General features: G+C 39.4%; 1 long non-coding RNA gene across 15 annotated transcripts; it reads right to left on the reverse strand.

The window, feature by feature from the left end:
• Positions 1-263: 263 nt before the first annotated feature.
• Positions 264-23,899, reverse strand: LOC149231876 (uncharacterized). Of its 15 annotated transcripts, none has more exons than XR_016248086.1 (6): positions 23,420-23,899; positions 22,972-23,190; positions 21,301-21,764; positions 9,551-9,934; positions 865-1,014; positions 264-616 (listed from the first exon to the last, which is right to left on the reverse strand). It is a non-coding gene; the product is annotated as an uncharacterized LOC149231876 (long non-coding RNA). The 15 variants fall into 15 exon arrangements; XR_016248093.1 differs by lacking the exons at positions 865-1,014; positions 9,551-9,934 and adding an exon at positions 20,929-21,029 and having other exon boundaries at positions 265-616; positions 21,301-21,361; positions 21,526-21,764; XR_016248094.1 differs by lacking the exon at positions 264-616 and having other exon boundaries at positions 624-1,014; positions 21,301-21,361; positions 21,556-21,764.
• Positions 23,900-25,055: the final 1,156 nt, after the last annotated feature.

The following is a 25,055-nucleotide window of genomic DNA, read 5'->3' on the forward strand; positions in this document are numbered from 1 at the left end:
TTATTGAAAACATAATTGGATCGACAGATTATGTTAAGATACAGTGACTAATATGTGGTATTTGTGTTTCAGCAAAATTGATCAAGCAAACACTGGAAAATGGCTTTGCAAATATAACACAACAAGACGCCACTTAGTAAACAATCCAGTGAGTTTGAAGGATATGAGTGCATTATCTGTGACGTGCCCGAGATGTCTATTTATATGTCACATTATTTATTGTGTTTACATAAATGAAATAATCATATCCTACATGTAGTTATAAAGATATAGCATATTTAGAACAGCCTTAGTTTTTCCAGGAAAGAAAAATCAACATTTGTATTCAAGTGAAACGAAGTTTACATTTATCACCTATCAGCAACCAAATTGATATGATAAACAGGATATCCTTCAGCCACCGCAAAATACAAAATAATGGCACACCATATGCCAATCAGCTAATGAAGGCAGATAACCAGAAATATCAGAAAACATACAAAATAAAACGGCCGAAAAAGATGGGATAGAGAACGCTATCCGTGAGCACAAAACATTGAGTCCTGCCACCATGAGAGAGGGATGCACCATCTACATGTACCAAAAACCATAGCCCCCAGCACCAACGAAATGTCCCCTGTTGAAGAAGCACACCTTGACACATATTAGAACAGCCTTAATTATAAAAAAGAAGTGTTAAAATGCTTCTCCTAGAGTCTCGTACACTTTGCTTAAAAAAATAGTAAGATAATCATAAGATCTATTTTTTATAGGCCTTTTTTATTTTAAGTTTTCGAGGATAAACACAATTGATTTACAAAAGTTTGTATTTTCCTACTTTAGAAGGAGCCTTGACTGATGCTTGGTAGTTCAAAAAAGACTAACCTTTGATCCATTACTTTAATTTCACTTAATGTGACCAATCAACCATATATTAATCTATAATCCAAGGACTTGTGTGCATTGCTAGCTTGCACCATAAATCCGAAACTTGTGAAGTCCAAGCCTTTAATCGAAAGAATACAGTTCTTTTCCCTACACACAAAGCAACTGATTGGTCAACCTCTCATCCATTCTATATTCATAGTACAATACTTATATTACTCGAACAATCTCGAGGACATTAATGCTATGATCTCTCAGCACATAACTCCACTCACCTATAGTTCTAGTGGTTTATGCCTTTCTCTATGCAACAATCTATTCTTTCACTCCTTACAATTCTAGCTTCTCATGTTTTTTTCTACACTGCAATTTAGTGTTAACCACGTGATGATGGTTCTTCAAACACATTGTTTCTTTTGTTCACCAAACTCAGGTTACAAATAAGGTTAATTGCTCACTTGTTTGTCTCCATCCGAACTTTGGTTTCAAGTGTTCCTTTGACGACAACAAATAGAAGTGGAATGTTACCTTCCTAGTATCGGTCGTGCAATGTGGCACAATTCAGACCGGAAGTCTACTTGTACACAACTTTTAGATAATCAATAAAAACAGAGTTACACAACATTATCATATTCTTTATACTTTAATGTGATTCAACGATGCCCAATGCATTGTTTTATATGTATATTTCTAGTGAGACCCAAAATGGTTTCCCTAATGGATTCTAAAAGGTGATTTTTTTGTACATCTATGCCATCCTCATGCAAAAAATTATTTTCTTCCTAATAATCTAGCTTTTTGTAATTTTCTTTTTTATCTAAAAATGATAGCTGTTTAAGCATGTCATCAGATGCACTATACTGCAATCCACTATTTCACATTTGATGGAGGCACTCCACACTGCCTTTGCCATTTTCTTTTTCAGTCTTCTTCTCAAAAAATAATAATCTCCCTCCTCGATTGCCTTTGGCTTAGCTTCCACTTCACCCTTTCTAAATACGGGATGGCATCTATTTTAATTGGGTTCAACCTTGATCTGTCACCAAATAAATGTGGGTTGTTGCCTCTATTTTCATCTTAAAACCAGATGGTTGTCGGATGTTTCCTTTATTTTCATCTTATCAGAGACATGTGGGGTGTTGCCTCTACTTTTTCATCAACACCAAAAAGATGTGGAAGATTCCATCTATGTTTAGCTTGCATATGTTACTAATGCATACTAAGGGTTTGACACTGGTGTATCTACTGTGAGATGATCACAATTGCAGAACGTATAAACATATAGAAGTTATAAATCTATAGATAAACATAAAGGAGTTATAATAATATCATACTTCTTTAGATTAGATTGTTTATAGAAGACACAATGGGCAAACCAATTTAAAGGATTCATTGGACAAGCATCTATAACAGTTATCATAATTTAAAAGTGATTGCACAAGGCAAAATGCACTTTCCATCCTGAATACAATTTAAGTTTCAGTCATTTCCCATATTGATCCTCCTATTGGATTTTCATAATGAATGAATTGGTTAAATCTTATTTGCAAGCATCTCAACGTCATCACTAACTGATAATACAAATCCCTATCAAAGGGTGTTATATTCTGCAACACCTCTTTGTGGCTTCTGGTTATGCAACTCCCAATTACAGGATGTTGTATTCTGAAGTTCAGGGTGCTGTATTACGCAACGCCTCTTTGTGAGTTTGTCATCTCCACAATGTCTACTTATAAGCAGTTGAGTTGCACAGTGCAAGGCTATAGCTTACTGCTTTCAGAAAGATAGGTTTACTGTAATCCCATATTCTGCAACTTGAGATTGCAAATCTTCTAAATTCTGTAACATTGGGTTATGCAATTTCTCTAAGGAAACTACCTTCAGGGAACCGCTTGGCATCTTTTAATCAACACTAAATAGATGTAGAATTTTGTTGCCTCTATGTTTTCACTTGCATATTTTCCTAACGTAAACTAATACTTTCGACAATAGTGTATCTACAGTATATTCACAAATGCAGGTGGAATTCTACAGACGAGCACTTTTCAGGAATCATTCAACAAACATATAGTATAATAATATCGTACTTCTTTGGATTATAGTGATTGTACAAGGCACAATGCGCTAGATATCCTAAATACAATTTAAGATTCATCAATTATCCTATTGGAGAATCACGTACATCAGTTACAAGATCTCAGTTATAACTGCAAAGAATATCAATCACCACCCAAATGAATGAATTTGTTAAGCTTCTCAAAGTCATCGCTGACTGATAATGCAACTCTCTATCAAGGATGGGGTATTCTGCAATTCAAAATGTTGCATTCTGTGACACTTCCTTGTGACTTCTGCTTATGCAACTCCCTATTGCTCGTGTTGTATTCTGAAATTCCAGGTGTTGTGTTGTACAATGCCGCTTTGTGGATTTGCCATCTCCACAATATCTGCTTGTGAGCATTTGAAGTCCACAATGCTAGGTTATAGGCTCTCACTGTTTTCAGAAAGATAGGTTGTAATTTCCCTATATTCTGCTACATAAGATTGTAGATCTCTAGATTCTGCAGTATTGGCTTAAGGGGATGTCCATGTTGCCTATACAATTTCTCTACAAAGCTACCAATTCCTGTTGTTGATGCTACCTTGCAGGTATTTGCTTGTATCTTCATTGCTCGACACCAAATAGATGTGGGATGTTGTTACCTCTATTTTTCACTTGCATATTTTACTAATGCATACTAACACTTTTAACACTACCGTATTTATTGTGCTATGCTTACAAACGCAGGTAGAAATCCACATGGACAATTTCAAAAAATCATTGGACAAACATATAGCAGTAATAACAATATCATACTTCTTTAGATTATAGTGAATGTCAAGGCACAACGCATTCAATATCCTAAATACAATTTAAGTTTCAGTCATTACCCAAATTAATCCCCCTATTGAATATTCCAGTGTTACATGGGGATGCATCCCCCAGATTGGAGAGCACACCCCCAACATTTACCACACACTCTAGAGATGGGGGTTCCTGGAAAAACATTTCGCCACATCCCCCTTTTGGGGAAACTCGGGGCAACATTTCCCTGGTGTGAGAAGCATTTTACCAAAAAGGGGATGTTTGGTGGCCCCTCCCCTAGAACAGGGATGCCCAAGACCCCCTCGCATCAAATTTTTTGTTCAATAAAATGAAGATACGAAAAAAGAAATAGGAGATTGAGCTTTGAGTCTATTTTTTGTTCAATAAAATGAAGATATGAAAAAAATAGGAGATTGAGCTTTGAGGACTCTGTGACTTTAGTAATTTATAGTAATATTACATTCTTGAAGTAAAGTAAAAATTTTCATGTGACACTCCTTTATCTCTCGGTCTTAAACTGTTTCGAGATGTTTGAGGGTGATTCCAACCTCATCAAACATCATATGGAGAATGTAGAATTTCATATCCCATTCAGAATTCAGCAGACTAAACAGATTTCAGGATTGGCAACATTATAGTGCTTCCACTGGCTTGCACAATGATGAATTTGCATGGGATGAATTGTTATTGTTGAGATTTTATCATTATTATTTTTTTTATAATTTTGGAGATGGGGACCCCTATGCTAGGGACCCCAACGTCCCCCTGTCCTCCCTGAAGATCTTTAAAATTTAGGGATGCTCCCACATATCTCCCTTTTAGTTCCCCCCACTTCCACACCCCCCCATCCTGGAAACTTGGTGGAACATAGAATTATTCATGTGCACCAGTTACACAATATGTCTGTTACTACTGCAAAGAATATCAACTCACTATCCATAATGAATAAATTGGTTAAGCTCCTTTGTAAGATTCTCAAGGTCGTCATTTAATGGTTATACCACTCCCTATTGCAGAGTGTTGTGTTCTACAATTCAGGCTGTTATATTCTGCAATGCCTCTGTGGTCTTTCCATCTCCACAATCTCTGTTTGTAAGCATTTGAATTGCGCGATGCTAGATTATAGGGTTACTGCTTTCAGAAATGTAGGTAGCAGTTTTCCTGGATTCTGCAACTTAAGAAAGCAAATCTTCTAAGTTCTACAATATCTGGTTATAGGGATGTTCATCGCCTTATGAGCTCTTGTTGTGGATGCTACCTTGCAGGGATTTGCTTGTCATCTTCATTGCTCAATGCCCAAAAGATGTGGGATGTTGCCTCTATTTTTCACTTCCATATTTTACTAATGCATAATAAACCTCTGACACTAGTGTACCTATTGTGCTATTTCATAAATGCAGGTAGAAATCTACAGAAACATTTTTAAGAGTCATTAGACAAAAATATAGCAGTTATACTATCATACTTCTTTAGATTATAGTGATTTTACAAGGCATAATGCACACAATATTCTAAATACAATTCAAGTTTCAGTGACTACCCAAAATTAATCCCCTATTGGATGAGTATATACATTGGTGACAAGATCACAACTGCGAGGAATTTCAATTTGCCTTCTATAGTGAATGACTTGGTTAAGCTTATTTCCAAGCTTCTCAAGGCCATCGCTGACTGGCAATGCAAATCCCTATTGAAGGGTGTTGTATTCTGCAATTTAGAATGTTGCATTCTGTGATGCCTGTCTGTGGATTCTGGTTATGCAACTCCCTAACGCAGGTCATTGTATTCTGCAATTCAGGGTGCTGTGCTTGTGAGCATTTGAATTGCACAATGCTAGGTTATAGGCTTCTTTCAGAAAGATAGGTTTAGCAGTTCTCCCATCTCCTGCAACTTTACAATGCAAAATTTCTAAATTCCACAATATTGGGTTATGGGCATGTTTTGCAGTTCTCCCATCTTCTGCAACTTTAGAATGAAAATTTTCTACATTCCACAATATTGGGTTATGGGCATGTTCCTGTTGCTTATGTGATTTCTCTATGCAACTACAAATTCTTGATGTTGATGCTACCTTGTAGGTGTTTGTCTATATTCTTCATACTAATTCCATATAGCCAACTTTGTACATTTCCTGGTCCCACAGCAAAAGTATTCAATTTCCATGATACAGAAAGCCATGTGCTAAATTGAATACAGAATCAACAGCTAGCCGATTACCAATTAATGTGCAAAAGCAGCAAACTCATGTCCCGATTTCATGACAAGAACCTGATCATATCATGCCTAAAAAATTTCCTTTGTAGTGCCTTTGAACTAATAATAAATGTAAAGGTTCACAAGTCTGTAAAAGGAAATTGTCCACAAGGACACACAAGTCAACATTGGCAGTGACTGTTTTCAGCACATTTTACCCACCTTGCATATAAGAGTATAAATTATCCAAAGCCTTAGTGCATTGAAAAAACATGACGCCAGCGATTTGATTAGAGATCGCAAACATTTCTAATTACAGAAGTTTCTTTTATAGGAGGAAAATCAAAAACAAACTGGGATTATATCCCTCTCGCTAAGTAACCGGATTCGTTGAAACCCCCTGGCGAATCCGAATCCTGCGAATCAGATACAATTTGCTGGGAATTCGAATCCCAGAATCAGGATTTGATGTGTCCGTCCAGGATTCGTACGAATCCCGTACGGGCACATTGAATCCTGATTCTGGGATTCGTATCCCAAAAAACGACTTCTGCAGGTTAAAAAGCACGCTGTTCCTTTATTCATTCACGTTGTTTCTCATTTCATTTGCATAGTTTGAGCTGTGGACAAGGAGCTAAGGGTTTGGAGCAAGGAGCTAGGGGAGTAGAGCGTTTGGCAAGGAAATTCAAGCACCAAGTTCATTTCAGCTCCATTTTTTTGCATTTCTTATTCTATTACAGTAATTTGTATACGATTTTTTGTTTACAAATTTGTGCATGTTTTGTTCATTTTTTTTTACAGTATTCATGGCTCAATCAAAGGCAACAGTTAGGGGGAAAAGGAAGGGGAAGAATGTCTCCATTGGAGATGCCCCTCCTCCCCCAATATCATCAGAGTCTGCTGCAAGTAATGTTGAGGGAAGAGGAGGACCTAAAGACAACATTGAAAAATATCCCTTGTGGAAATATGTCACAAAAGAGGATGGGACAAGCACCAAAGGGAAGGGAATTGGAGCTTGTAAAGCTATTCCTTTACAAAAGAGAAAAGATATGGACAAGGAGTCCAATGTTGGTATGGAAAATGTGGCTGCAAAATCAAGAAAAACCAAGAATGAAGACCCCCTTCCGTTTTAGAGGAAAGGCACCACAAAATTTCCATTTGAGAGTTCTACTTCTATTGGGGGACAAGCGACAAAAAGAAGAGCAATTGCACTTGGTCCAATGGACAAGATTTTCCAAAAAGAGAGACAAGAAGAGCTTGATCTCACCATTGCCTTCTTCTTCTATCAAAACTTCATACCATTTAATGTTGCATGCTCACCTCTATTTATTGAGATGTGCCAAGCTCAAGGGGCTCCATCAGGGTATGTGCCCCTAGGTCAGAGAAGCTGAGAACCACATTGTTGACGAAGGCAAAAAAAGAGGTGCAAAAAATGCTTGAGCCTATTGTAGCATCATGGCCAACATTTGGGGTTAGCATTGTTTCTTATGGATGGACAGATCCAGCACGACACTCAATCATCAACTTCATGGTGTCTTCCTTGAATGGTCCAGTTTTCTTGAAAGCAGTGGATACACTTGGAGAATACAAGGATGCACAATTTATTGGTGAGTTATTTATTAAAGTTATTGAAGATGTAGGTGTTGATTCTTATGTGCAAATCATTACAAATAATGCACCTGTTTGAAAGGCTGCTGGCATGATTGTGGAAGCTAAATATCCACAAGTGTTTTGGACACCTTGTATTGTCCATTCATTGAACTTAGCACTGAAATCCATTGCTTCTGATGTGCTTTGGATTGGTAACATTATTGAGGATGCACGACATATCCGTAACTTTGTGCAAAATCATAAAAATGCCCTCACTATCTACAAGGAGTATACCAATCTATCATTGTTGAAGATTGCTGATACACGGTTTGCCTCTTCATTCATGATGTTGAAGAGGTTGAGGGAGGTCAAGACCACTCTTGGGTCCATGGTTATTTCTGAGTTTTGGTCTTTTTGGAGAAAGACAAATCAGGTAGCCTCTAAAAGAGTGAAGGACACAGTGCTAGATGATGCTTGGTGGGAGGGTAGATTTAATTATTCGAATCCTGGACCCTAGCATTTCTTTGCTTCAATTTGCAGATACAAACAAACCCATCCTAGGAGAGGTTTATGAGGGATGGGATTCCATGATTGAGTCTGTGAGGAGCATTATTCTACAGAGTGAGTGCCCCGAGTATGACACATCACTAGAGGCCTTCTATGATACTATACAAGATATTCTTGTCAGCAGATGGGACAAGAATTGTACACCTTTACATTGTTTCGCTCACTCACTGAACCCAAAATACTACAACCATGAGTGGCTGAATGGTGGACCTTCCTGCAGATTCCCTCCTCGCATGGATAGTGAAATCTCACAGGGGAGGAAAGATGCATTCAGGCAAGTTTTTCAGGAAGCATTGCTTGATGAGGTGGAGGATGCCTTTGTAGAGTTTTCCACCGGCACTGGTCGATTTTCAAGATATGATGTGATTAGAGACAGGGGGGCTAAGAAGCCCTATTCTTGGTGGGCAAATCATGGGGCAACAAGCCCTCCTCTTCAGCAGTTAGCCATGAAGCTCCTCTCTCAGGTGACTTCATCCTCTTGTTGTGAGAGGAATTGGAGCACATATGGGAATTTGTATAGTGTGAAGATGAGCAAGCTTGAGCAGTCCAGGGCAGAGACAATGGTGTATGTGCACACCAACCTTTGTCTTATTTACAGGCAAAGGGAAGAGTGGTTGAGGAGAAAGACAAAGATGTGGGATGTCTTTCCCGATGATATGGGTCTGGACAGCAGTGTTGAATTGGCATTGGCCAACATGGATCTCAATGATCCAGTGCTAGAGCTTGTTAGATTTGATGATTTAGAGGGGTCATCCTCCACACCAGCAAATGTAGAGGCGCCTATGGATATAAGGGAGGAGGAGGATGCAGAGGCGAGCAGTGGTGACCATGATGATGAGGACATTGATGTTGATTCTAATGATGACTCTGAGGATTGATGACTACCTATTGCCTTGAGGCTTGTATACCTGTAGTTGTTTTATATTTTCTATTTCTATTTGCCATTGGCATTGCACCAGCACTACCTATGTAACACATTTTGATTTGATGACTTAATGAGAAAACTACAGTTGTCAAGGTCTTTATCTTACTATCTTGTAGTTGTAAGTTGTCTTTCATTTATGAATTATGAATCATGATTTATGTGACCACTGACATGTATTTGAATTTTGTATGTACTATGCATGCTATAGATGAAGATCTATGTTTGCAATCAATGAATTTGTATCCTTAATTAGAATTTGTGTAAGAAATATCTAATTTTTAATATATATATATATATATATATATATATATATAACGAATCCTACATGTCCTGTTCCAGGGGGTCCACATGTCCGAATCCGACACTCGAATCCCAAAATCCTACGAATCCTGAATCCCCGTGTCAGATGACTTAGCCCTCTCATTGATTGAAACAGTCTAGAAAATATTGGAACTACTTTAACAAAGATGATTTTGCACCGACCACCTTGTTCTTGAAGCTTTCTAACTGCAAAAGAAAACATTGAACATCAAGTTGACATTCACCTTTGAGGCTGAAGCTATAACAAAACACTGCAAATTGATAGAGACAGCACCATAGAATCTGAAATAAATTCAACGGCGTTGCCCGGTACAAGGTCTCTGCAACATAGAGCAAACCAAGACATGTCATTTGATCATTCCGAGGTTACCTCCGTAAATAAGATCCACAATGGACATACATTAATAAAAGTGTTAAACAATGGAATTTTTTTCCCCAAGAGGGGAAGAGATGGAAGAATTTTGATGATTGGAACTGCTGGGATGTTCTTGGGTAATTGTTATATCTTCTGATCATCTTTGAATGTTCGCACTCATAGCCCCTTGAGTCATCTTCTCTGTCTCTTCAGAAGTGCAAATAAAACCATCTGCACAATGCTATAGAACGCCCTGCGATTACAACATAACATACAAATAAATACATCAAATGTCATGGGACATGAAATTGAATCATACTGTTCAAAGTTCAAACAATCAAACAATGTTTTTATCAACAACGATCAGTTGAATATTGAGCTGTTGTACTTGATGTCATGGCATCCCCTACAAGAATCATGTCTCCTTCACTGTCCTTCTGGTTTGGCTGGCACTACCGCAAAAATCCATGGTTAAACACAATTGGTTTGAGATGCACAGGCAGATCAATCTTCCATGTTATCAAAAGCAAAATCTGACAAAGGAATGTTCTCTTTGTTTTCCATAGGACATCAAAACTAGGACTACTCTCATGATCCATAAAAGAAAAATTGGAGAGGCTATGCCAGATTATCACATTCACCTATTGGATTATTTATCAGAGAAAATTGTTCTGCACGCACACTTTTCGAGACCACACAGAACAGGTTCCTCCAAAGTATCTGACTGACATTGTCCACCGTATTGTAAAAAAGGTTGTGGACTACCACTGGCCATCAAAACAATAGCGAGATTTGACATTGCATAATCAAAATTGAGAAGATGTCATAAGCTGCCGTACATAAAATTGAAACATATACTGTTGAAACAATCAAACAACTTTTCGATCATCAATGGTGAGTGAAGTATTTCTCCTAAAACGCATCATATCTCCCACATTATCAGTGCACACAACCCACAAGCCCCTGTTAGGATCCCGAAGTTCTCCATCCATATGAAACATTTGAGGGACAGGCGAGTCTGCTTCATTCTCCCTGGCAATGTTGCAGAAATTTGCTGCTCCTTGAAATGAGATGAGACTATTTACTCTTGTCATATACCCTGTTATTGTTTTGATGGCCAGGCTAGTCTGAATCACTCATCTACAAAACAGTGGAGCACTCTGGTTTGGAAGGTGTAAAAAGCATGATAGCACAGCAATTTTATCCTATAAACATCTCATCGAGTGGATATGATTATGCTGAATAGCCTGTGCACCTCTTTGTTGTGGAACTGCAGAGCTTTATTTTTGCTTTCAAATGGTAAAATTCGTGTCATCAACACCTCTAAAATATGAATAGAGATAACTGATATGTTTGACTCTCCCAAAAACTAATTAACCTCGACTAGCCAACTCCGATAGGCTGATCTTGGGAGGGTCAGGAACCTTGTCACGATCAGCCTGGACGGATAAGTTATGCGACTGAAAAATCATGCCTTATTATTTACTCCCCCGTGGAGACAAGCCAGGCCCCACTAGACCATGACAAATCAACCTCGCTTTTGTTAGCCCGAGATGCTAAAAAGACGAAGCACCTTGAGTCTGGTATATTTGCTTCTAGGTCTCAAAGAAAGCCTATTTTCTACAGGCGATTCTTTTTGGTGTACTGATCTACTATTTGCTGCAAAACGAAGACTCAAATAATTGGCTAGCGAAGTTTCTTTGTAATTTTATTTATAATAAATATTCAATAGGATTTACAATAAAGATACAATCATTTGATTACGGTAGTTGTCGACTTGCAGAAAATTGCATCCCAAAACAAAAACACATCTACATAAACACAACAAAAAGAAAAGCTCCAGTCAGAAGCCATTTATGACAGAGCAAAAAGAGCATGGACCAACTTACCTCACTAACCAATCCCGAATGGATGAAATTCCAGACTGCTGCAGAGATGGAGGAGTATCGCACCTCACAGTTACATAATTTTAACCCTGCTTGCCGACCTACCCCATCCATCAACATAACACATTTTCATTCCATAGACGAGGGAATTTCATTCCTCGATTCAACTATGTTATAAAGACAGTTATTCATAAAAAAAAATTTCATATGTTTTTATTTTTTTCCAAAACTAGGTTGAGGCTAAGTCGGCATAATATATAGTAGCATTAACATCCACGGGTGGCAGGGAAAAGAATTGGGGAAGAAAACCATAGAATTTTTTTAAATAAATATTTATAATTTTTTACTTAAATATTTTATTAGTAATTATTATTATTAATATCTAATTTTAAGGTCACAAGGTCACAGCCAAGCAAAACACCAAACATCCACCTCGGTGTATTACACTTTTTCGTTTATGGGACAAAGGACCCACCTCTGCGCAGTGGTTTGTGGGACAAAGGACCCACCTCCGCGCAGCCAAGCAAGACACCAAACATCCACCTCGGTGTATAAGTTTATAACACCTTTTTGTTTATGGGACAAAGGACCCACCTCCGCGCAGTGGTTTGTGCAGAGGTTTGACTCACTGCTAAATCTACGAAGACATACATACTCTACCCCTTATTATAATAGCATAGCATATACTATTGGTATGTGCAGAGGTTTGACTGACTGCTAAATTTACGAAGACATACATACTCTACCCCTTATTATAATAGCATAGCATATACTATTGGTATATGCTAGCCTAGATCCATCTTAACTCCGGATCTATCAAGCGCAATCTCTTGAGGTGCAAACCTCTTTTTTGAGTGCAAAACTTGATGAAAGGTTTGCAGCTCTAAAGATTTGATCCCCTCTCGGCTTGATAGATCTGGAGATAAGCTTGATAGATCTGGAGTTAAGATGGATCTAGGTTGGTTTCAGTCGTGTGCAGCCAAAGAAAATCTAACAAACAGAAGATTGATTTTATCAATAATATGTAAAATCATCTAATATTAATATAATCATTTTAAATATGCTAAATATGTCTTAAGATTAATCTGGTCATTTTAATTTTAAATTTGCTTAGTTACCTTAGTTTGTTGAGATGATAAATATTGTGAATAACTTTAATGATGAAATAAAAATTTGAATGTAAAGTGACAATGTAATATTGTTGAATGATAGAAAATGTGAATAATAAGAATATAGTGAATTACAAATAGTCTTCATTGTGATTAATGAAGACTATTTTCTTCTACTATTTTTATTGTAATAGTGTTGAATCATTGTGATTAATGAAGACTGTTTTCTTCTAGAATTTTTATTTACGCCCTTGTTACTTTTGGCGTCTTTTCATATCGTCTTTTCATATCAATTATATGAAAAGGACAGGTTAAATCATAAACCATTTTAAATATTTAGCTCAAGATATTATATTAAACATCATACCATGTTTCTCTTTCTCTCCAATATTAATAGGTTGAATTACTATAAGACAAAAATCAATGTACATCGTCAATAATTTTTATGCTTACACTGAAATCAATGCATAATAGTAATCCAAACACTTTAAAATTAATGTACCATAATACGTCCAATTACGTCAACATTAGAAAACAACATTTACACTGAAATCAATGCAAGCAATAAATCAAATAAGATTAGAAAACAACATTAAAGATTGATATTAGGCCTTCTATATAACTTATAGTCTGCCAAGTCATTTCAGTAGAAGTAAATTAAAATAGTTACTTTTCACTGAGGGGTATTATATATCCCCCCTCTCAAGCAAAACATCATCCTCATTGTTTGTTCCTGGCCCTTCAAAATAAGCTAGTTTATGCCTATATAAGATGAAGAAAGCTAGTGGGCTGAAAAGGATGAAGCGCGAGGTTAGAAGACACCATAAGGATTTAGGGTAAAAAACCCTAGTTTTACTGCAGCACGACGCACCTCCTACAAGCACCCGGACCCGGACGACCGACAGTACTCCATTTCTCCTCTGTTACAACCGCAGATGTCTCCATCTGTCGCGGTTAACAGCTATCAGCGTGGGCGATGTCATGGAGGTCGAGGAGCTTGATTACTCCGAGGAACCATTTCCCGACCACGTCATTTTTGGAAACCCTAACCTATATTCGCCGGCTTCAGGCACATCTCCCCCGTCCGTCTCTGTTCCATCAAGCACTGCGTCGGTGGTTTCCTATCCTGGACACAGTACAGCTCCGCTGGTCTTTGGGTCTCTTTCCATTGATTCCCCCGCCCTCGATTGCCCTCCATTATCTCCAGGCACTCTACACATTCTCTCTGCTATCACTCCACCATCGCCCTCTTTTGATCTAAATCCGCCAATTAACCACCTCCATCCATCTAGCTCGACACTATTCTTGGCTCCGCCTAAGGATCTCTCGGCATCCAATGGACAAAACCCTCCCATCTCTGCAAACTCCCCATCGGGTTGCTTTGAAACTCCTGCAGTGAAGGTCAAATCAGCGGCTCATCTACCTCAGGAGGGCTCGGTCACACCAGATTCGTTGTCGGACCATCCATCAGCGCCACGAATTGGGAAACGGAAGACCAAGTGTGAAGGCTACCTCAAAGGACATCACCATATGTTTTGGCGAGAGTACTACTATTGGGGAGGTTGCTTACATGGCTAGTACCATGCTAGTTGGACATGTTCGAGGCAGAGCATACTCAGCAAACAGGCTCACCTTATGGGTCCGAGAGATTTGGGGAAGCATGCTTAAAGAACTGCCTAAGGTGCAGGTATTGCACAGGGGTTGGTTTGCTCTTCATTTTGCTAAAGCAAATTACACAGATCTGATCCTCGCTAGATATTGGCATATTGAGATGGTTCCAATACTCCTCAAGAGATGGAGTTCCCTATTCGACCCAGAGAGGGAGCAGATTGGGGCGGGACCCCTATGGGTTCGTTTGCCAGGGCTTCCACTGCATTATTGGTGCGAGAAGGTTTTCATTAGAATTGGAAATGCGCTCGACACTTACCTGGACCACGATAGAACTTTCGTTCAATCGAAGAACCAAACCCTAGCTCGCATCCTGGTCCATATGGACACTCGCGAAGGATTGGATGAGAAAATCACTCTTCAATGGGCGAAATACACTTGGGTGCAGATCCTAGACTATGAAGGAGTCCCCTTCAGAAGTAGAAGATGTCACAGAGTTGGGCACATCTTTAAGGAATGCCCGCTTATCAAAAAAACCAGAGGATCCTCTGAGGGCACCTACTACAACCATAGGGCCAGATGCACCTGCTCAGAATCGCTCTCCTAGTTCGGTTCCACAGCCACTGGTCAGCAACACCACGAGGACGGCTGAAGGAGAGTACAAAACGCCATCGCCCCCTCTTACAAGAGCTCATGCAGCAGCCGAGGCTGCAAAATCTTCGAGTATTCCTTTGACCTCTTGCCCTTCCTCATTTGCTTTCAGCTCTTCACTTGATTCATCCACCATTAATACATTTGTGGCTCATTGTACACTGGCTCCTCCTTTACCCTCCATTGCCACCACCACTCCATCTTTGCCCTCTATTTCATCCATTTCCACCTCCCCTTCATCTAACGGGAGGCTTTCATCTCACAATTACAACCTTCGATCTCGTTCTCACATTGATAGTCACCCGACTCAATTCTCAAGTTTGGGACTTTCCCAACCTGGTTCGGTCATACTTACATCCCATAGGAGAAAATCTTATCTATCCAAAGCCATTCAAAGGGTTGGGGCAGAGGTCGCCTCTGGTAGACAATTCACTTTGGAAGAGGTTCTTAGAGCACTGAATACCCCAGGCAGGGTTCCCCCATGAAGTGTCTCTCATTCAATTGCAGAGGCATGGCTAGTGCCTCCAAAAAACTAGCCCTATGTCGACTATTTAAAGTTGAGCCTTTTGATATCATCATGCTGCAAGAAACCCTTGGTGAGGCCGATCTCATCACCTGCTCATTAGTCTCCTTACTTCCAGAATGGCACTTTTTCACCATGGATGCTTTGGGACGATCAAGAGGCCTAGCCATTGGTTACAATCCCTGCACCATCAAGGTATTAGCATCCTGGGGAGGCCATGGATTTATCGGCTTAGATCTTTTCTAGGCAGAGCTCGGCCTAAACCTGAGGATCATTAATATATATGGTCCCTGCCATTAGAGAGAAAACTTCTGGCAACATCTGTTAAATCTATCGATCTTTTCTCCTGATCACATCATTCTTGGGGGAGATCTCAATTTCTCCATGGGATTTGGGGAATCATGGGGGTCACAAGCTCAAGTGGACTCTATTACTGGCTTCATGACAAACCTTTTGGAACAGCACAACTTGGTGGATATCCCCATGAATAAGCCACTCCCTACTTGGTGAAACAAAAGGGTGGGAGATGCTGCTCTTGCCAGAAGATTAGATCGTTTTATGATAAAGGTTCCCCTTATGAATCAGTTGCACCATTACAAACAATGGGTGGATTCTGGGGGTGTCTCGGATCACTCTCCCATTTATCTGGAAGTCTTCGGTCCCCATCCCAAACCCAAAGCTCCATTCAAATTTAATCATGTCTGGCTTCAGGACCCCAGTTACATTAACCTGGTCTCGGATTATTGGAAAGCCAACCATATTGACAGACATGAATCCTTAACAAAGGGTTTTTGCCATAACCTGTCCTAGCTCAAGCATCTATCCATCAAATGGGCCAAAGAGAAAAATCAGAGGGAGGAGCTACAATTATCCCTAATCAAGGATGAATTGAGTACAATGCTCGATGACCGCAACCTGGGGTTTACTTCAGTTGATGACAAAGCTCACCTAATCGAGCTGGAAACCGAAAGGCAAGGATCCTGAAGGAGAGAGAGGAATCTTGGCGTCTCAGAAGCAGAGCTATATGGTTACAAGCGGGAGATGACAACACAAGATTCTTCCAGAACTATGCTAAAGGTAGAAAAGTTTCCAACACAATATGGAACTTACCCCTACCTGATGGGGGAGTAGCGAACACCTTCAACAAACTCTCCCATCTTGGCACCTCTTATTTCAAGAATCTCTTTACAAACCTTCCTGGGTCAAACCCGGCTGATATCATCAATGTGGCTGGACATTTCCCTCGTTTTGTGAATGATGACAAGGCCGAGGAGCTAATCGCTCCTGTTACTGCTAGCGAACTAGAAGGAATGTTGAAGTGGTTCAAAAAGGACAAAAGTCCTGGCCCGGATGGGTGGACGATAGAATTCTATCTTGCCTTCTATGAACTCCTAGGGAATGATCTATTAAAAGTAGTGGAAGAGTGTAGAATATCTGGATCCATTTACAATGCTGTCAATACTACATTCATTGCCCTTATTCCGAAAACTGATTCCCCCTCCTCTTTCAATGACTTTAGGCCCATCTAATTATGCAATTGTCTGTATAAAATTATTTCCAAGGTCATTGTGAATCGTCTTCGGCCCATTCTTTCTCGCCATATCGCCCCCCAGCAGTTCGCTTTCCTTGAGCATCGCCAGATCCACGAAGCCATTGGCACAGCCCATGAGGCCATCCACTCGATCTGGACTAAACACATAAAAGGAATCATCTTAAAGATCGACCTGGCAAAAGCTTTTGACTGAGTCAGTTGGCTCTACATCAAGATGCTCCTTATTCACCTGGGCTTTCCTCATGATTTCATTACTTGGATTATGGCATGCATCACCACCCCTACCTTCAGTGTGCTCATCAATGGATCTGCCTCCCACTTCTTTCATGCTGAGCGTGGTCTCAGACAAGGCTGCCCCCTCTCCCCCTTACTCTTTCTGATTGTTATGGATGGGCTTAGCAGACTACTAGCCAAAGCTAAAAGAGATGGCGGCCTTTGTGGCCTCAAGATAACTGAATCCTGCTTCCTCACTCATCTCCTTTTTGTGGATGATGTTCTCATTTTCCTTGATGGGAGCATCCGAGACTCTCTTACTTTCTCCAAAATCCTCTCCCTCTTCTCGAAGGCTACTAGCATGCAGGCTAATCAAGGGAAATCCACCATTACCTTAGCCCTCACTTCCATCCAGGAGTCTCAACTTGCTCAGCAACACTTCCCTTATTGTATCATCCCCCTTGACAGGGATTTCAAATATTTGGGATTTTGGATAAAGCCTCTCAGCCAGAAAATAGCAGATTGGGTCTGGCTTGTCACCAAGTTGGAAAAAAGGCTTTCTAATTGGAGTCATAGATACTTATCCAGAGCAGGCAGATTAGTGCTCATCAAATCTGTTCTTGAGGCCACCCCTGTTTTCTGGATGGCTTTAGCATGGATTCCCAGGAACATTCTGGCCCGTCTGCAACAACTTTGTAGCAGATATCTCTGGAATGGCCATCAAGACAAAAATATTTTTGCCTGGGTCAATTGGAACAAGATTTCTTTGCCCAAAAAATGGGGAGGATGGGGTCTAAAAGACCTAGCCCTATTTGCACAAGCCCTGGCTGCAAAAATGGGCTGGACATTATTGACCGGGCAGAATCTATGGACTACAGTCTCATATTACAAGTACATTTGGCCTCACCAAATTATGGATTGGGTTCACATGCCAAGTTGGTCTAGATCAGGTATATCTTCAGTTTGGAAGGCTCTTCTACACTCCCTGCCTAGCATCAGAAACAATCTCGCTTGGAGAATAAATGATGGATCAAAGGCTTGCATTGGACTGGATCCCTGGACTAGGGAGGAGGTGGATTCCAACTATCAAGAGAACTCATCCAACACCTTAATACACATGAGATAAAGGTATTGGCTCACATAGCGAATCAAATGAATACCAACATATTCTCTCAGGGATGGAAATCTGCCCAACAGCTTGATCTTCCTCCACAGTGGCACCGGGAATGGCAAGATTACATAAATGCACTAAGTGAATCACACATCAGGATTAAAGAAGGACCAGACGAACTTGTTTGGAGCCTTGCTGAGAATGGCATTTATACCCCAAAGGCCGAATACCTCAACCTGATTTCACACAAACAGCCGGAGCAGACAAAAGTATGGTGGAAGAGTATCTGGAAGCTTGTATCGCCCCCAAAGACTGCTCTTTTGGTGTATCCTCAAAAACAAATTCCCCACGGGAGAATCACTATCACACCGCTCCTTCCATGGCCCTCACTGGTGCATCTTATGCAAGAATTCTTCTGAATCGACAGTGCACTTATTCCTTCAATGTGATACTCTGAGCAATCTCTGGCAGATTATCTCTTCATCAATTCATTTATCTGGGAAATGGGAGGGGTGATAACATATGTTGTACCTGGGAAAATTGGTGCAATCTGCACCATGGCACAAAACTAATATGTCTTCCCTTACTTATCTGTTGGCACCTATGGTTGGCCCGGAATCGAATCATATTTGTGGCTCGGCACCATGGATGTGGTGGTGGATTCATATTATATATTAATGAACAGCATTTCTACAAAGTCAAGATGGGGCTTGGCGAGGGAGCGAATAATTATGCAGAGCTTATTACACTCCGTCATTCGCTGCATTTTTCTTTGGGTCATAATTGCATGGATTTAAACATATATGGTGACTCAAAAAACATAGTAAATTGGTTCAATAATATCACTGTCTGTCACTCACACACACTTAGTAATATTCTGGATGAAGTGAACTTGTTCAAAGCACAGTTTAATTCTATTTCATGTCAACACATTTACAGGGAACATAATTGTAGTGCTGACGGGCTTTCCAAGGAGGCCACGGTACTTCCTCGAGGAGAGTGGATGATTCAAGAGCATAGAGGCTCAAATGAGTACCGCTACTATCACAGGCCTTACAATGATCAGATTTACCACAGGGCAGATAGCCCCCAATTTTGAGTCTTTTTTGGTTTTCACTTGATGGATATGCAAGGCTTATATATTGGATATTTCTTACACAAACTATATTTTCTTGTTCATATCTACAAACCTACAAAAAGGACATCACCCTACATGGTGTATGTGGAATATTGTAGATAGCAGACATATATATAGTTTCTATTTATATCAGACAGTGGCTGAGCAGCCTGCGTGGTGATGGATACTATATGCATCCTATTTTTGTTAAACTGGGCAACATTTTTTAAAGATGTCCGCAGAGATGGCAAAGGACCAATAAAACATATGCTGAAAAGCATCTACAACATGTAATTTTTCAATCATAATGAAAGATTACGATTTTTCCAGTGGAAAAAACATAAAAGATTCATCTAATGTAATAAATCAAATAAGATTAGAAAACAACATTTACACTGCAATCAATGCATCTAATGCAAGAAATCAAATATGATTAGAACACAACATAAAAGATTCTAAAATGTCCTATATATGACAATAGAAAATGAAAAAGATAGATTGGGGATTGAGATTGAGATTGAATGTTATAATTGTGAAAGTGACAGAGAACATAAGTGTGTGTGTGTTTTTTTAAGGCAAATAATGGTGTTATTCACATTTTTTTTTATAGTAGTGTGTAACATTGTCATAAATGTAAAAGCTTACGTTTATTGTTACCCATGTCAATAATAGACCTTGTTAAGGTCATTTCTTGCAATTTATGTATAATCAATGCACAAGTTATGTATAATCAATGCACAAGCCATTTTAAGAGGGCTTTTATTTCTCGTTACTTCCTTTTATGAGTGGAATTTGTATATGCATTGGTTGGGTTTGGTCCTATAAAGAACTAATGTATTTATCAAATACCACGGGTTTGGTCCTATAAAAAACTAATGTATTTATCAAATACCACAATGGTTTGGTTTGGTCCTATAAAGAACTAATGTATTTATCAAATACCATGGGTTTGGTCCTATAAAAAAAAAATTAATGTATTTATCAAATACCACAATGGAAGGCTCCATCCTAATGGATATGAGATATAAAATAACTTGCATGACTAATCTGGGAGCACCTTTTACTAATCCTACTCAGACCCATAAATTGCATAATAGCATAAGCCAAACTAATGTATTTATCAAATAGCATAAGCCAAACTAATGTATTTATCAAATACCACAATAAAACTAGCGTATTTATCAAATTAACAAATACCCATAAATTGCATAATAGCATAAGCCAAACTAATGTATTTATCAAAAACCACAATAAAACTAATGTATTTATCAAATACCACAATAACATGTTGGAGCACCTTTGACTAATCCTACTCAGACCCATAAATTGCATAATAGCATAAGTCATTGGCGTACATATAACAATACATGTTTTTTCAGTTGTTCAATCACTTTGTTGGTGTGCTTTTGAGCTACTCATTAATTATGTGACACATCACACAATTAGCATTAAGCATTAAGGGTTATCAAAAGCATGCACTTGTTATGGTTGTGGAGAGAATGTTTGTTGTAAAGAGTTGGATTGAATTATCATATCTTTGACGACTTTTGGTGACGGTCTTCAGCACATTTTATCCACCTTGCATATAAGAGTATAAATCATTCAAAGCCCTAATACATTAAAAAAACATAAAGCCAGACAACTATTTCCTATTTCCTCTTATGGTTTGATTAAAGATCGCAAACATTTCTAACTACAGAAGTCTTAAGTCTCTTTTGTAGGAGGAAAATCAAAAACAAAACTCGGATTATACACCTCTCCTAGATCGAAACAGTCTAGAAAATGCTGGATCGAAACAGTCTAGAAAATGCTGGAACTACTTTAACAAGGATGATTTTGCACTAAGCACCTTATTCCTACTTTAACAAGGATGATTTTGCGCTAAGCACCTTATTCCTGAAGCTTTCTAACTGCAAAACAAAACATCGATCATTAGGTTGACCTTCATCATTGAGGCTGAATTGCAAAATCGAATCATCATCGAATCTGAAATAAATTCAACGTTGTTGCCCCGTACAACGTCTCTGCAACATAAAACAAACCAAAACATGTCATTTGATCATTCCGAGGTTACCTCCGTAAATAAGAGGCATAATGGACATACATTAGTAAAAGTGTTAGGCACTGGAACATTTTTCCCCGAGGGATGTAGAGATGGATGAATTTTGATGATTGGAACTACTTGGATGTTTCTTGGGTAATTGTTATATCTTCTGATCATACTTGAATCTTCGCGCTCACAACCCCTTGAGTCATCTTCTCTGTCTCTTCAGAAGTGTAAATAAAACCTTCTGCACAATGCTACAGAATCCCCTGCGATTACAAGATAGCATACAAATAAATACACCAAATATCATGGGAAATGAAATTGAATCATACTGTTCAAACAATCAAACAATGTTTTCATCATTGAACAATCAAACAATGTTTTCATCAACAATGATCAGTTGAATATTGGGCTGTTGTATTTGATGTAATGGCATCTCCTACAGGAATCTTGTCTCCTTCACTGTCCATCTGGTTTGGCTGGCACTATCGCAGAAATCCATGGTTAAACACAACTGGTCTGAGAAGCACAGGCGAATCAACCTTCCATGGATCAGAAACAAAATCTGACAAAGATATGTTCTCTTTGTTTTCCACGGAAGATCAAAAATAGGATTACTCACATGATCCATAATAGAAAAGTTGGAGAGGCTATGCAAGATCATCACATTCACCTAATGGGTTAGCTTTTAGAAAAAATTGTTTTGCATTCACACTTTTCGAGACCATACAGAACAGGTTCCTCCAAATTATCTGACGACATTGTCCATCATATTGTAAAAAATTGTTGCGGACTACCACTGGCCATCAAAACAATAGCGAGATTTGACATTGCATATCAAAATAGAGAAGACGTCATAAGCTGCCGTAGATAAAATTGAAACATACTGTCTGAAACAATCAAAACACTTTCTCGATCATCGATGATGAGTGGAGTATTTCTCCTACAAGGATCATATCTCCCACATTATCAGTGCACAAGCCACTGCTAGGATCCTCAAGTTCTCCATCGATATGAAACACCATATGAAACATTTGAGGGAAAGGCGAGTCGGCGTCATTCTCACTGGCAATGTTGCAGAAATTTGCTGTTCCTTGAATTGAGATGAGACTATTTATTCTTGCCATATACCCTGTTATTGTTTTGATGGCCAGGCTAGTCTGCATCATTCAGCTGTAAAACAATGGGGCACGATCATATGGAGTACTCTGGTTTGGAAGGTGCAAAATGCATGAATGCAGAACAATTTTATCTAATAAACATCTCATCGAGTGGATATGATTATGCTGCATAGCCTGTGCACTTCTGGTATGTTGAACTACAGAGCTTTATTTTTGCTTTCAAATGTGAAAATTCATGCCATCAACACATCTAAAATATGAAGAGAGATAACTGATCTGTTTGACTCTTCCAAAATTTGATTAACCTCGACTAGCCAATCCCAATCGGCTGGATCTTGGGAGGGTTAGGAACCTTGTCCCAAGCAGCCTGGACGGATAAGTTATGCAACTGAAAATTTGTGCCTTATTTTGTACTCCCCCATGGAGAAAAGCCAGGCACCACTAGGCCACGACAAATCAGCCTCGCTTTTGTTAGCCCGAGATGTTAAAAACATCAAGCACCTTGATTCTAGGTCTCAAAGAAAGCCTATTTCTACAGGCGATTATTTTTGGCGTACTGATCTGCTATTTGCTGCAAAACGAAGAGTCAAACAATTAGCGAGTGAAATTTCTTTGTAATTTTATTAATAATGAACATTGAATCAGGACTTAGAATAAAGATGCATTCATTTGAATACTGTAGTTGTCTACTTTCAGAAAATTGCATACCAAAAGAAAAACGCATCTACATAAACACAACAAAAAGAAGAGCTCCGGTCAGAAGCCATTTATGACAGAGCAAAGAGCATGGAGCAACTTACCTCACTAACCAATCCCGAAAGGATGAAATTCCACTTATTATGACAGCCGAGCCGCGCCTAACGCACAGAGGCTATGGAATTTCGCACCTCACGGTTACATAATTTTAACCCTCCTTACCGGCCTGCCCCATCCAGCAACATAACATTTTCATTCCGTAGACGAGGGATTTTCATTCCTCGATATAAGTCCTGTAAGATTAGTACCCAGCCGTCGGCGTGCCATGTTTCTAAAGGCGCCGCAGTCATTACACCAAGGTCAAATACACAGGAAAGCACGTGACTCTGGAACATGGATTCATGAACTATAAAATAAATCACAACGCCAAGAGGAAATTTGTGGAAATTTGCAAAACAAGAGAAAAACCTTGTTCGACGAAAATCCGTAACATCGATTCATAAACTCACTCAAATACCCGAATAAATAAATAAAAATCACAACCCAAGATGAAATTTTTGGAAATTTGCAAAAGAAAGAATAAAAAAAAACCTTAGTCCACGTTACTCTGGAACATGAATTTCATCCGAGAGTTCTTTGTACAAATGATTCTTCGTCATCGTTCTCTGCAACTTCGTTTTTCGAGAGAGATTGGAATTCCCGATGGGCTTACTGGAGGAAAATAAATAGGATAGACCAAAAATTCCACCTTTCGATCCCTTTTTGCTCCTCGAAATTCCGTTCTATCCCTTTCTGGCCGATCTGACCATTTGGATTATACGGCCGTCTATCTATTTTGGACTAAAGGAAAGATTTGTTTACACAGCCAATCTCCAAGGCTGATCTATCTTTCAGGTTCTGAAGCCTACTATCTAATATAGAATTTGAAAAGAATTCTTATGAGAAGGAAGTATTGGCCAAACTGCCCTTTCAGATTCATACAGTCATCTGCACCAAGGCACATTCAAACAAAACTCACCCTGACATTTGCAGAGTAAGACCTTTCGAACCCCTTATATCTGTAGTGAGCATCCCTCTTTCTCATATGAAGCCGCTTGGGTTGCTGCATCGTCTCCCCAAACCGTTGACCACGATCCTTCCAGAAGCATTACTCCATCGACTTCAGGAGAATCTCTTGGGACTTGTTTTCCAAACATATGACCTCTAGATCCTCACTTTCGAGTATTTATTATTCATTTGTCGCGCTATTGAGGGGTTGATATTAACCCTGAAGGGTTTGCAGAGAATCAAGTCTTTGCTAATGGAATCCACAGAGCAGCACGGCAGTTTGTCCAAATCAGGATCTAGACAGTGGACCAAAAATCAAGCCGATGCGCAGTCGATGACGGAGTCGCAAAGCAGTAACAACCGCTGCAACGACGAGGTCGAGGGTTTGATCCCTGTAGATAGTGGGTTTTTGAGAGATTGCGGTTCTTGGAAGGCTTGGGAGCGGTGATCGAGGTTTGGGATTTCTTGAGGCCGAGCTTCCATCTGCCAGAAGAAAACTCGGGCGACTTCGGAGACGGATCCTTGGCAACAACATTGGAGTTCACAAGAACCGAACTCAGAACCACAGGACTGTTATCAGGAATCATGGGCTTCGGAAACTGGAAAGGAAGAAGCTCGTCCTGATAAAACAATTAAACCTGTCTATATAAGTTGCACCCATTCCCGTGGCTGGGAATTCTGGCATGCACAACG

This window comes from Pinus tabuliformis, chromosome J, assembly GCF_031772625.1.
Source record: "Pinus tabuliformis cultivar Carrire ecotype Pingquan chromosome J, CPIR1, whole genome shotgun sequence".
Lineage (NCBI taxonomy): Eukaryota > Viridiplantae > Streptophyta > Pinopsida > Pinales > Pinaceae > Pinus > Pinus tabuliformis.